The following is a 12,648-nucleotide window of genomic DNA, read 5'->3' on the forward strand; positions in this document are numbered from 1 at the left end:
TAGAGCCCAGACCCCCTTCCTCTGGGACGTTGTAAATGTAGGCTATATCCCAATAATGTTAAATAGCTTCTTAGTTATCTTGTTTTAGCTATCAATAGTCCTAACGGAGAGGAGAGGATGAAGCCATAGCCCCAAAATCACACCACTTTGTTTATATTCTTCAGCCGTTTTGATGGACACCTATGAATATTCAATGCATATTTCAATTTATTTATAGTGTGTTTATTTTAGACGGCCAGTTCCAAGTTAGGTCAGATTACTTTGTATGGTCCTTTTCTGAGGCTGTACTCAAACAGATCCCACAGGGATGCGTAATCGAATGACCTTTGAGATGGAAACAAACGAGTTTCCCTTCTGCTGCTGGGAACAAACAGTAGACGTTTGGCCTGCGATCCTCCCCGAGTCAGAGAGAGGGTAGCTACGGCTTGATTGTTTCAGCCTGCTCTCCTCTTACCTTATTGAGCTAGAGAGGGATCATTGGTTCCCCTTTAATCCTCAGAGTCCGAACTGACGCGTTTTTCCTCTTTTCGCCTTTCTTTTTTAAGTGCGTGGCGTCAGTGTTTCCAATAACAAGAGACCTCGGGGCGGGAAAAACGTCCGACGCGACGGCTGTAAGTGGAATTGAGAGTCCGGGCCCGATGCCCCCGCAGCAAGCGAGCGGAACAGGCGAATGAAAACTTCAGCCCTTTGATATTTTAGCGAGGTAGTCCACATTCCCCTAAAGTGCACTTTGTCCAAAGATTTTGATAACGGCTCTCTTTCACTTTTTCCATATTTTCGATCACGACCGAATGCTTCTCCAAACTCTGCCCAGTCCCCTGTGTATGTTCGAACCTCTAACCAGGTCCGCCTGGCTGAAATTGAAACCAAACCCGGCAAATAAGAGTGTTAGGAGGCCAGCCTGGTCACACGGACCGGCCCACCTGTATGCCTGTCCCCGGGGGAATTACATAGAGGTGATAAACAGAGGGATGGGGGGGGGTAGTGGATCAGTCCAACATCTTGCAGTCTCCACTGGCTTCCCATCTGAATTTACAGTGGAGCTCAGAGTTCACGAGACCAACTGACTATAACTCACCCAGTCTCACACATAGGCCCTCAGGGCTCTGGAGCCTTCAGGCTTCCCTCGCTTTCTCTCTTCCTCCTCTCGTTACCTCTGCCCTTCTCTTCTCCCTTCTCTGTATTTTCTCTCCTTACGTCTTGATCCCACTGACAGTGTCGTTGCATTTTGGTACACCAGAAGTACATTTGTTTCCAACGGAGCGCTGCATTTGCCTTGCAGCATTGCGTTGCAGAGGCAGTTGCAGGGCGTTGTGTGTGGTACATACGTCGGATTTATGTATGCGTCAGTCTGTGTGTGTAGACGGCTTGGCAGAAATGGTAGCAGAAGGTGAATGTTGAACTTTTGTTGTACACACATCCCGATGACGCTGCGTACCATTTTGCGCAATAACGCTACGGTTGTGATCGAGGCATTAACCTCTCTTTTACCCTCTCTTTCCTGTCTATCTTTCTCTCTCTCGCTCTAATTTCCCCCTCTTTCTCTCTCTCTACTTTTCCCTCTTTCTCTCTGCCTCTTTACCTCCTCTGCCCCGTCCACCTCTACCTCATCTCTCTTTCTCCTCTGCCTCCTCCCATCTTCCCTCTCTCTGTTCCCCTATCCTCTCCCTCTTCTCTCTACCTCCTCTCTCTCCACTCTCCACTCCTCCTTCTCTCTCTCCCTTCTGTGTGAGTTATGGCTCAGATGTCATGGTCCCAGAAGAGGTGTGGGACAGGTGGAAAAGGAGGATATATCACACAGCGTGGTGAGCAGGGGAGGCCAGGGAAGGACTTCAAACAGCCAGGCATACTGATTGTTGTTGTCCTGGGAGTTCCCATGCTTGATTTAGGGGCTGAACAGTCCGCATAGGGCCCCACAGGCCTTGCGGGTGCTGGGGGAGAGGAAGCCGTGGCTGCAGGCTGGGGAAACTGGTGGGTGACTTGGATCCACACCAAATCAAGCCATGCCACCCTGAAGACATCATACCACCCAGGTTCTGATGGGCATACTGTATTTGATGGTACAATTAAGAATGTGCTGGTGTTTTTAAAAAGGTCTTTAAGCTATAGGGCTATATACACAAATGCATGATGGAATGCAGGCCTGCAGGTACGCACACACTCAGGGAACACACTCACAGCGCACACACACACACACACACACACACGCACACAACCTCATCTACCTAACAGAACAGTTAATGCTTTATATGTCCTTATATGAGACACAGAGGTTCGATTAATGTTCTCTGCATACTTCGTGAGAATAAGTGTTTGGAATGTTTTTCTTGCCGAGGTGTACTTAAATGACCCGTATTATTGCTTCGTTCAGCTTTGTAGGTGCTGCATTTCTTACTTGTATTAAATGACAAAATCGACAACGTAAAAAGTAACAGGATAGCATAATGCTTTTGGAAAGGCAGAGAAAATGTTTTTCATTTTAAAAAGCCTAGACTCTGGCAGTTCGAGTGTTTCCTTTCTCCGTCTTTTTAGGGGTTCTGTTTTTCTTCTGATCTCAGTCCTGTTGCAGTGTTTCCCTGTAAATAGATTAAGCTCTGTGCTCGGAGCTAGCCTCTGACCTGAGTGCAGTGGAGGTTGCAGTCGGCTCCTTTTTGGGAAAGAGCTTGAAGCTAGGGTCATCTGTGAAGGTGACCTGTTATGAGTGTAAGAAATGAACCCGAGGCCCTCGGTTTCTCTTCCAGCCCTGTCTTAAAAAAACACAATGTATCTACAATGAATGGTGAAGAAGAGTTGAGCAAAGTAGTAACGATTTTAATCCCCAAGCTTTGCAGGTGTGAACTGTGAAGACAATAAATACTTTTTCCCATATGCACATTTTGACAGTAGATTATTATTATTTTTGTTCAATACCTATAAAAAGAAAAAGTCAATCTAAGTTTTTGGGTGTGAAGATTATTTATGATGTGTATCATCACCAGGCATATTCATATTTCCGACATGATGTGGCAGAAATCAACCATATTTTCATTTCCAAATTCAATGTGGCAGAAAATGTCCCTGTGCGTCTCACTAAATGTTCTATATCAACGAAATGAAGGTTTTTGCTGCTAGAATCAACATTGTTTGACTTTACTGGTGTTGATATTTCTCTGATTCGGGTCTGGAACAATGACATCAGCCCTTGTCACAGTGGTCTGTGATCATGAGTGACGGGCAATCTTGAAAAAGTGGGTCTTTTCGAGGGGCTGAGGAAGGGGTTCCAGCTTTAGAGACTAGTTTTCCACAATACACCCTCACTTTGGTTGGAATAACCAGGGAATTGGGGGTGTGTGGTTAAGCGTATGTGCATACCCACACACACACACACCCTTTCATTCCAGGGTTTGTCTCTCTTCCCTATTACAAGCCTCATTAAAAATCCAACATAGTCGACGTGGGCTGATCAAATGGATGGTTGAGTTCATTTATTTTCCGCACACTGTTTGATGCTATTTGATCAACACATTTTCCCGCTAAGCCGAGCCCCTTCAAATTCCCCACACACAAACCTTTCAGAGGAATCAGCCACTGCTGTTTGTTCCATTTTCTTTCCTTTCTCTTTCCTCCACCTCTTCTCCACTTTAATAACTAGACTGTGGTCCCGCGACGACTCCGCCAAATGTGCTGCTCGCCGCTTGCACATCAAATATCCCAGCCGTGACCTCTGCGTGTACTCCTGCCTGGCTTTTTTTTCTTCTGTTTTGCTAATAACACTCTGAGTGGATTTCACCATCGCTAGGCAACACGGTGTCCATGTCTTTCTGTTAGAGGACTATATTTTTGTACAGAAGTGAGCTCATTCGGAACAGAGAGAGAGAAACAAAACTTCATTTAGATTAAGATCTGCCGGTAGAAGATGACGGAAAGATCCAGAAGGAAGAACGCTTTGAACAGCTAATAATACATCTGACCTAAACATCCAGGATTGTTCTGTCTGACACTTCCTAAGATTGTTAGACGTGTATCCATTTCTGTATGAGTAAGTGATCATAATAGGAGTCTATTGTCAGTGTTGAGGATGGGCCTATGGGCTAGCCTGGTCCCAGATCTGTTTGTGCGGTATAGCCAACTCTTATGGTTGTTTGGCAAATGTTTGGCATGACAATGACCATACCGTATATAGGACCTGGCAAGATGGCACACAGATCTGCGACCAGGCTGTCTCTAGGCCTCAATAGTTAGCAACAACTACCACCCTCTCTCTTTGTAATGGAGTCTTTATGCTGGGGAAAAAAAGGGAGATATTATTCTATGACATAGCATTAGTCTGTTAGTTCCCACTAATAATTACGTCATTGATTCACTGCTGCATCATTCGAGTCACGGCCGGGGAACTCTGAGGTCCAAATAAATAGTGGAACCCGGGAAGATTCTGGACCAGTGAACTCACCAGTGGGGTGGTCAACCCCGGCTGTGGAGAACAGAGCTCTTGGTCACACTCCCGCGAACATATAAACGTACGCTAATGGCGACGCTCGCCGTCGAGGCGGAGCCGGGTTGCCGGGGCGAAGTCGACGATTGATTTACCGCCCGTCCTCTTTGCTCCAGCTGCGAGCCAAGGGTAGGGTGGTAAGGTAACACCTTAGTAGGGCGTGGGGATGAAGAAGAAGGAGGGGTGGGTTGGTGTTTGTGTCACGAAAAAGGGTGTCGTCGTCATGCATGAAGACACGCCCAACTCTTGTCTGGTGTCACTGAGCTTTGAGTAGCAGTTACAGAGAGTGGAAATGACCAACTGATTTGGTGGTTGGAGTTTGCCATGGCTCTGCCCCACATAGTTGGAAAGAGTGAGGATTCTTCATGTACTAGATATAAGAAAATACACCGTGTATACCTTCAATCCTAACACCTTAAAACAAGTATGTTGGTGGTTCATGGACAGTTCTAAGGTTCAGGGTCAGTGTTATGGTGCTTTGGAACGCTGAGCGTGTCAAGTGCTACTGCTGGCTGCCGTGTTGTACCCTCTCTCATTGAAGAATAGCCTAATTTGACTTGAGTCACACTGCTGTTATTTTCCACAAATCTCTCTCTTCGCTGAAGGTGTTCTGTGGAAGCTCTCCTTTCTGTAACCGTCTCAGAGCATGTACATATTTAGTCACTTCCCTGAGTCGGGTGTTTATAGGTCAGAGTAGGGACACTGATCTAAGGTCAGTTTTAACATTTTCTTTCCTTATGATTAAGGTTAGGATTTGGGGAGGGTAAGCTGACCCTAGATCAGTACCTAGGGTCTGCCTCAGCTTTTATAACCGAGTTCATGCCCACTTGGTGACTGTGACTCTCTAAACTTCTGACTCAGATGGAAAATATTTTCTGAAAGTCCTGGGAACTTGCCAGAGGTTTGTGGACAGAACTCTGGGCGAGAAGGTGGTGGGCTGCACAGGTCTTTCCATATGCAGTCATTTTAACAGCCTTTGGTGAAAAGGACATTTGAAATGACGTATTCTAAATATCTCACAGCAGTTACACTTCTCTCCTGCTTCTTTCTCATAGAGATCATCTGACGAATGTGATCAAGTTGTAATTGAGCAAGAACTGGGAACAACCAATCTGGTTAAAATCAACAATGTCTACATTATCTGGGAATGTCTACTGTGCAGACTAGCGCTGCTGTAGGAATGTGAATTCACTGCCCACCCCATTCATAATGTCACTGCTCTGTGATCGAGTGACAAAAAATTGCCAAGGCGGGAAAATGCTAGACGGGCCTCCTGTTTCACAAATCCTGACCTGGACACGATCGATCATATGCCATCTCCTTGTCCCATGCGATGGTAGTTGCATCCGTCTCTGTCTGGGGCACAGTGTCACTACGGCAGAGTGGAAGGGGACAAAGTAACAATGAGGCGGTGAAGGGGATTCAGGCAAGAGCAAGCGACCGCGACCGCATGGTGATGAATGATCTTCTGTTTGCGACCGCTAGCGAATTAGTATGTGGGAACTCAAAGGGTTTCTGGAGAAGGTAGCTTGATCATTCAAACGTCTACTTAAGTTTTCCCTGTGAGATTGATTCACTCTTTTCACTTCTTCGTACAGCTTCGTCTTCTTGGACATTCCATTTGCTGGCCTTGCATGTGCCATGTCCCTGATTTTGCAAATGGTTTCACTATTTTCACTTCCCAATGGCTTCTTGTTTGAGGTTCCGTTTGCTTGTCTTGCACTGTCTCACAAATGGCTGGTGAGGCGTTTGGTCGATTTCTCCTGTCTTTTTTTCCCAGAGGGGGTTTGTGACAAACATGAGGTGGTCAGGATGGGATCACAAAGACAGTCCAGCTGGAGGAGAGAGGAGAGAGCTAAGCGGCAAACTGCCATTCATGTATTAAAAAGTACAATTCAACGCAACAGTCAGGATTGATTAAGTCAAATGCTTTTCATGGAAGTCCAAGCTTTGGAACTCTGGAACCTTTTCAGGTTGTGTAGTAGTACCTTAGCTTGGTCCCAGATCTGTTTGTGCCATCTTGCCAACTCCTGTGGTCATTGGCGTGACCGCACATGACAGCACACGCAGTTCTGGGACCAGGCTAGTGTAGTACTACCTCAACCATCGAGTGATTTAAAGAGATGTTATCCCAATGCATGGACTCCTCTGCCAACGGTGGTTTGTGAAGAAACACCACATACCTAAACGAGTGTCTAATGTTTCCTTATGTGGCTGAACTGGAGAAGTGCCAATAGGCTGATTCTCTAGTCACACATTCAACAGTATTATATAGCGACACTGGAGAAAAAGGGGTCATACCTGGCATCGGTCGGGGCTTTCCCATGTGTTATACACGTTGGAATAGTTTGTGTTTTGGGTGACACAGTAATTGCCGTTCCTCTCATCTCAGGCACTTCCCATGATTCATATACAGTTTGGGCTCTGAAACAGCAGACCAAAAATACACAGACTATCTCTGTGTAGATCTGTATTGTGGTCGAGGCTAAACAACGTGTTTTCCCTGTGCAAACGGCAGTCTACTGTTAACCGTTTAAATACTGTCGCAGCTCAGAGACCTCGATAAATGCTTTTGTTTTTGTCTGAGAGCGAGAGAGAGTAGGGAGAGAGAGAGAATTCTCCGATTTATTGTATTTAAATGTTTTATTTTTATAGATGCCATAAAGCATGTAGGAGGTATTCCCGCCGTCGGTCCAGGCCACAGTCTTGCTCGGTGGATCTTGGCTTTGATTAGTTGTTGTACATCTGGAACGAATGTGGTGCTCCGCTCGTGACAGTGGTTAGCAACACACACACACACACACACACACACACACACACACGCACACACACTAGCAGCAGAAATGAGACCCACATTAAAAGGCAACTAGCAGGAATTCCCAGACGCCGGAAAAGAGGAGTGATCTATGGGTGTGCAAACTATGTGACAGAGAGGGCGAAGCACGACCCGGAGAGGGACATTTTACACCTCTTCACACATTCTTTGTCATGTTAGGACAACTGTACGGAAAGTAAATAGAATTATTTAGGAAAGTCAATTCATTTTCCAACCCAGTCTTTTTTCTCTCTCTCTTTTGCACCAATAATGTCAGTACACCGAGGGCAGTGTAAATGTATATCGCAGGTTCTGGCACATTCACAAACATGCGCGATAGAGGCATATGTGTATAAAGAAGTATAATCAACAATAATTTGCTGCGGAATATGAACGAGATGACAGATTAGAAGCGAGCTGTTTTCAAAACACACTGAGGAATGGGAATGCATTGCAATGCGGTTAACCCTAATTGAACTTTAATGATCATTTACCCTTTTAACACAATTAGCTCGATTAGAATGTGGCCTTGTTTAGCTCGCTTCACCACCAGAGAGTGAACAGCTTTGAAAGAAGAGGCGGGCTCAAATGCTCTTGTTCGTGTATTTCTTTCTTTCTTTTCCCATTTTGTCGATCATCTGTTCTCATTGGCTAAGGGATTTCCAGTGCTATAGAGCCCTATGGATCGAATGACCCCGAGTCTGCTTTTAAAGGGAGCGGCAAAGCCTTTCCATGGCTATTTGTGCTTGGAATAGCTGGATAAAAAACTAAACCCAAGACAATTCAACCCGACGTGAAGCACAGCATTTGCAGTAACACATCCACAGCATCCTCAAATAAACAATTACTAGTGCCAACTTTCCTCCTGACACTTTTGTCAGCAATTAAAAAGACTGATAACTGACAACTGTCCTCACTGTGGGGATGTTATTGGTCTTAAAGGGGTGAGTGTGTTTGATGATCGTCTTTGAATGATTTACAGGGGATGTGAAGATTAGCTGGCTGCCTCTCCGTCTCATACTCCAGTATAAAGAGTTACTCATCCAGTTACTCATCAACCAGTGGCATCCGACCACCCATCCCCACTTTGGCGTGGGTGAAAGTAGAGACTGAGGAAGAAGCTCTCTGGTCCAACACGTTGGTCTGACGCACTAACGCAGGCGGGCGCACTCAACACACACACACACACACACACTTTTTCTCTCTGATGGAGACAACTCACCACCCCACAGCAGCAGCCCAGGGCAGGGCGTCAGAGACCGAGGTGTCGCCCGGCTCTAGCTCATCTGCACCTCGTCTGTTTCACAGCCGGGCCCAGCGGGGCCCCAGATCACCTCCAGATGTCCCCTAGCTCAGAGCCCTGTCCTGGGCCCAGAGAGTCAGTGGGAGAGGCTCCTCGGTCCTCCACTCACAACAACCACATCCAGATTGCCTGGCAGTGACACGCTCATTCGCAAACTATCAATTGTGTATTTTATCCCTTGGAAAACCACAAACTAATAAGCAGTAAAAACTCCATGTAATGGAAGTAAACTATGATTTCACCAGCAGGCTCATCCCCCCTCTTAACTAGTTGGTTGTTTTAGAATGAGACAATGCTTGGAAATAGACTTTTGGTTCAAGTCGTTCTCATTACCGTGTCTTTGAGTAATCTGCCTCTTTTTAAAGTGTCTTAGATGACATTAAATGGTCTTAGCTGGCGTTAAGGTTTTAAAATGGCTGCTTGTTAGACTGCGCAACACACTCCAGTCTTGTACATCTGTCTTGTTCCTTTCCAAACATCAATCAGATGGTTGAGTCCTGTTGCCTATTAAGGTCAAGGAGGGACTTCAATCAAACTCTAAATGTGTTAAAAATTATGTTGTTCTTACACTGAGATTAAACAATCTTTTATCACTTCTCCTTCACTTAAAGCTTACATTTTCACAGTTTTGTGTGTTTGCCATAGTGGGGGTTCGACTGAATTCCAGCATCGATCGACCTCCCTGTGTTTGACACAGAAGTCCTTGACAGCACCAACCTCACGAGCCCCTCCTCAGAAGCTAAGGGGTTAACTCTATGATTACCGTACCTTCGTTCACATACCCGTGTCACTGCTATTACTTTTCAAGGAGCATTACCTCACCACAGTGGTATGTGTTCGATTTAACGCCAAACTAGCCTTAACGTCTTAGTATTGCTCTGCAATATCCCCCAGGAGGGCTTCATCGCAGATTGTCGCATGGGGAAAGGAAAGTGCATTTGCCATGTGGTGAGGTTGCAATTTCAGCTGGCACTTTCCCTTTTGGTGGAGGGCAAAGGATTCCCTGCAATTTAATGTTACTTTGGCCCTGGCTCGGCTCTCGCTTGGCTCAGCCGGGCCTCGTTGGCTAACGTGAGTGACAGCGAGAACAAATCTCCCACTCTGTTTACTTAATCGCTAACCACTCCGGTTTGGAAGCCACATCCAACGGTTTGGAACCCGCCGGGATTTCGGTGGAGTAAATGTATTTAAAGTACCGCCTCTTCTTCGCCACTCGTCTGGAGGTAAAGTGGGTCACCCCATATAACGAGCGGAAGGGCTTAGACTTACCCACCACCTCAGTCCAGCAGGTGGTTCCCATTTCGGCAGGGCTAAAGAGCAGAGACCTTCATCTACTCTCCCTTTTAATAGAGAGAATATTCACCGCTGTTACTTTTGAACATGCCACACATATGGAATATACGCTGCATGAGTTCTCACTCCGGTTGTGATTAGTGAATAGGACAGGTTCGTATGAGTGTGACAGGGTGGCTGAGTGGGAGGCACAAGCTACCTGTAGAGGGTTGGGTAAATGTTACACAGTAACATCGAACTCGGGGGTTAAGCATAGGCTTAGAAACACTGTGCAATGGCATTGAGGCAAGGCAGCCTAGAGACAGGTCATTTTCCAATGATTTCATCCATGGAGAGGAGGAGTGGGTGTGAGAGAGATGGGGGGGGGGGGGGGGGGGGGGGGGTGCTTTGGAAGAAGCAGCCAGTTGAACCACACAGCAGGGCCTCATTAGAAGTCATTCATCACAGCTGATGCAGAGGAACGGGGAGACGGAGCAAGGGAAAGAGAGGGAGACTTCATGTTTGAATTAGGTAATGCTTCATTAGCGTCTCAAGTCTTTGGTGAGCTTTTGAAGGGCGTCGTTCCATAAGTGAAAACGTGGAGGATGTGATGGGGGGGGGGGGCTTGTTCAGTCTCTCGGTGATGGGAGCGCATGCCTCTTTAGACTGTTGAAAATGCGCCGCACACATGTTTCATAGTGGAATTGGTGGGGATGGTGGAATTGTTTATTCATCTGTAAAGACATCTTACTAAGCGCATTTGTCTAATTGTCAATAAAGGTCAGGGGAGTGTCATTGCCAAGTTGTAGCCTACTTATTGCGTTTGATTTTTAAGTTGGTCCTATCGTACACTTTGGGAGGCAAGTGTGATTTGCTTCCATGAAGTAATGTATGTATTAGATATTGCATGAATTGAAATCCATCTCATATTGCCATACTGTAATCCTGGAACATTATAGTCGTGTGAGTCCCGTCTTCTGTTCCAGTCCTTTGCCACCAGTGTCTGACATCATCCGTGAAGATTACTCATCTGAGTTAACGCCATCATATGGCTATCGTGTAACCCTCAAGTCTTCGCAGAGACTCGCAACCAATCACAATCAAAGACTGAAAGAGCAGTTCAGAGGCTTTAATCATATGATTATTTGAAACCGCGGCGGATGAGTATCGCCTATCTGACTTTGTTTCCAAGATAAGGCTTTTGAAATGCTTCAAAAGAGGGAATCCTGTTTCTGTCCACTCTATTTGATCTATTGTCCTATGTGTGAAATCCACAAGATAAACACATGGAGTGGAGGGTTTGATTAAAGTCATCTTCACGGCTCCCTCCCTGTAATAGTACGGTGAGCTTCAAAAGCAGTTTGGCCTCACAAATGAGCTCTTTTTAGCCTCGTTTTGTTAAACGTTGAGGTTCGCTCTCTGTGTTGTGTCTCTCAGATCGCCTACGCTCGGAAGAACAACCAAGTCCTTTTGATCTAGGCTAGCGTCTTATTCTTCTCATCTGTTATGGTTTTGGGTTAATACTGTTGCCATTTGATTCTCGGTCGCTGCTGTTCCGTTTTCCAACCAGACTGTGTAAAAATATTTTTTTATGGAGGCCTGCGTCGTGAAAAAAGGAAGAATTCCCACAATGTAAACAGGAATAATACACTGAGTGTACAAAATATTAGGAAAATCTGCTCTCTCCATGACATAGACTGACCAGGTGAATCCAGGTGAAAGCTATAATCCCTTATTGATGTCACCTGTTAAAACCACTTCAATCAGTGTAGATGAAGGGGAGGAGGCAGGTTAAAGAAGGATTTTTAAGCCTTGAGACAATTGAGACATGGATTGTGTGTGTGTGCCATTCAGAGGTTGAACGGGCAAGACAAAAGATTTAAGTGCCTTTGAATGGGGTATGGCAGTCGCTGCCAGGCGCACTGGTTTGTGTCAAGAACTGCAACGCTGCTGGGTTTGTATCAAGAATGGTCCACCACCCAAAGGACATCCAGCCAACTTGACACAACTGTGGGAAGCGTTGGAGTCAACATGGGCCAGCATCCCCTGTAGAACGCTTTCGACACATTGTAGAGTCCATGCCACGACGAATCGACGCTGTTCTGAGGGCAAAATGCGGTGCGACTCAATATTAGGAAGGTGTTCCTAATGTTTTCATACACTCAGTGTATATTGTGCTAGCATCCACGACAGCAAAGTGTTTGTGTTAAAAGACAGAGTGAAATGTTGTGGAAGAGCAAAGGAAACCTACTGTGTTACTGTACCTACCTGTCTGTGTTCTGTTGTCAGGGTGAAGTAGAGTAGACACAAGGTGAACGATCTAAAATAGTCTTCCTAGAGGGTTCGTGCACTGAGTGGCGTGTGGATGGGAGCTGATACCGGCTGGAGGACAGAGTCCAGACCGATACAGATCTCGACATCACAGGGCATGCTGGGGTTTCATCTTACCGCTCCCTCCCTATGGCAGCTTCTGTTTCTATGGCTATCTGCCAGCCAAGGCCATATATGAAGGAACATCAGCCTTGTACATACTACCTTTTTGACCTTTCAGTCACAACATAACCATATGGTTATCTATACAGAGGTGTCTTGAACACAACAACAAGGTCATGAGGAGGATACTGACTGTCTGGTCAGTGTGCTGGTTGGCTACTGCCCTGTGCGGTACAGTGCGCTGTAATTCAGCTACCTCGCCACCGGTGGGCAGTAGAGGAGACGACAGCTGAGACTGTTCTGATGATGAAATGGGAGGTTTTGCCGAGGACTGGGTTGTGGATTTGAGGGGAG

The 12,648-nt window shown here is 46.0% G+C and overlaps 1 protein-coding gene across 1 annotated transcript in view; it reads left to right on the forward strand.

Annotated features, from left to right (window-relative positions):
* Window positions 1–12,648, forward strand: part of LOC106587090 (syntaxin-8) — a 43,080-nt gene that overhangs the window by 13,370 nt on the left and 17,062 nt on the right. The window lies entirely within an intron of this gene.

Source organism: Salmo salar, chromosome 02, assembly GCF_965601325.2.
Source record: "Salmo salar chromosome 02, fSalSal1, whole genome shotgun sequence".
NCBI classification, from domain to species: Eukaryota; Metazoa; Chordata; class Actinopteri; order Salmoniformes; family Salmonidae; genus Salmo; species Salmo salar.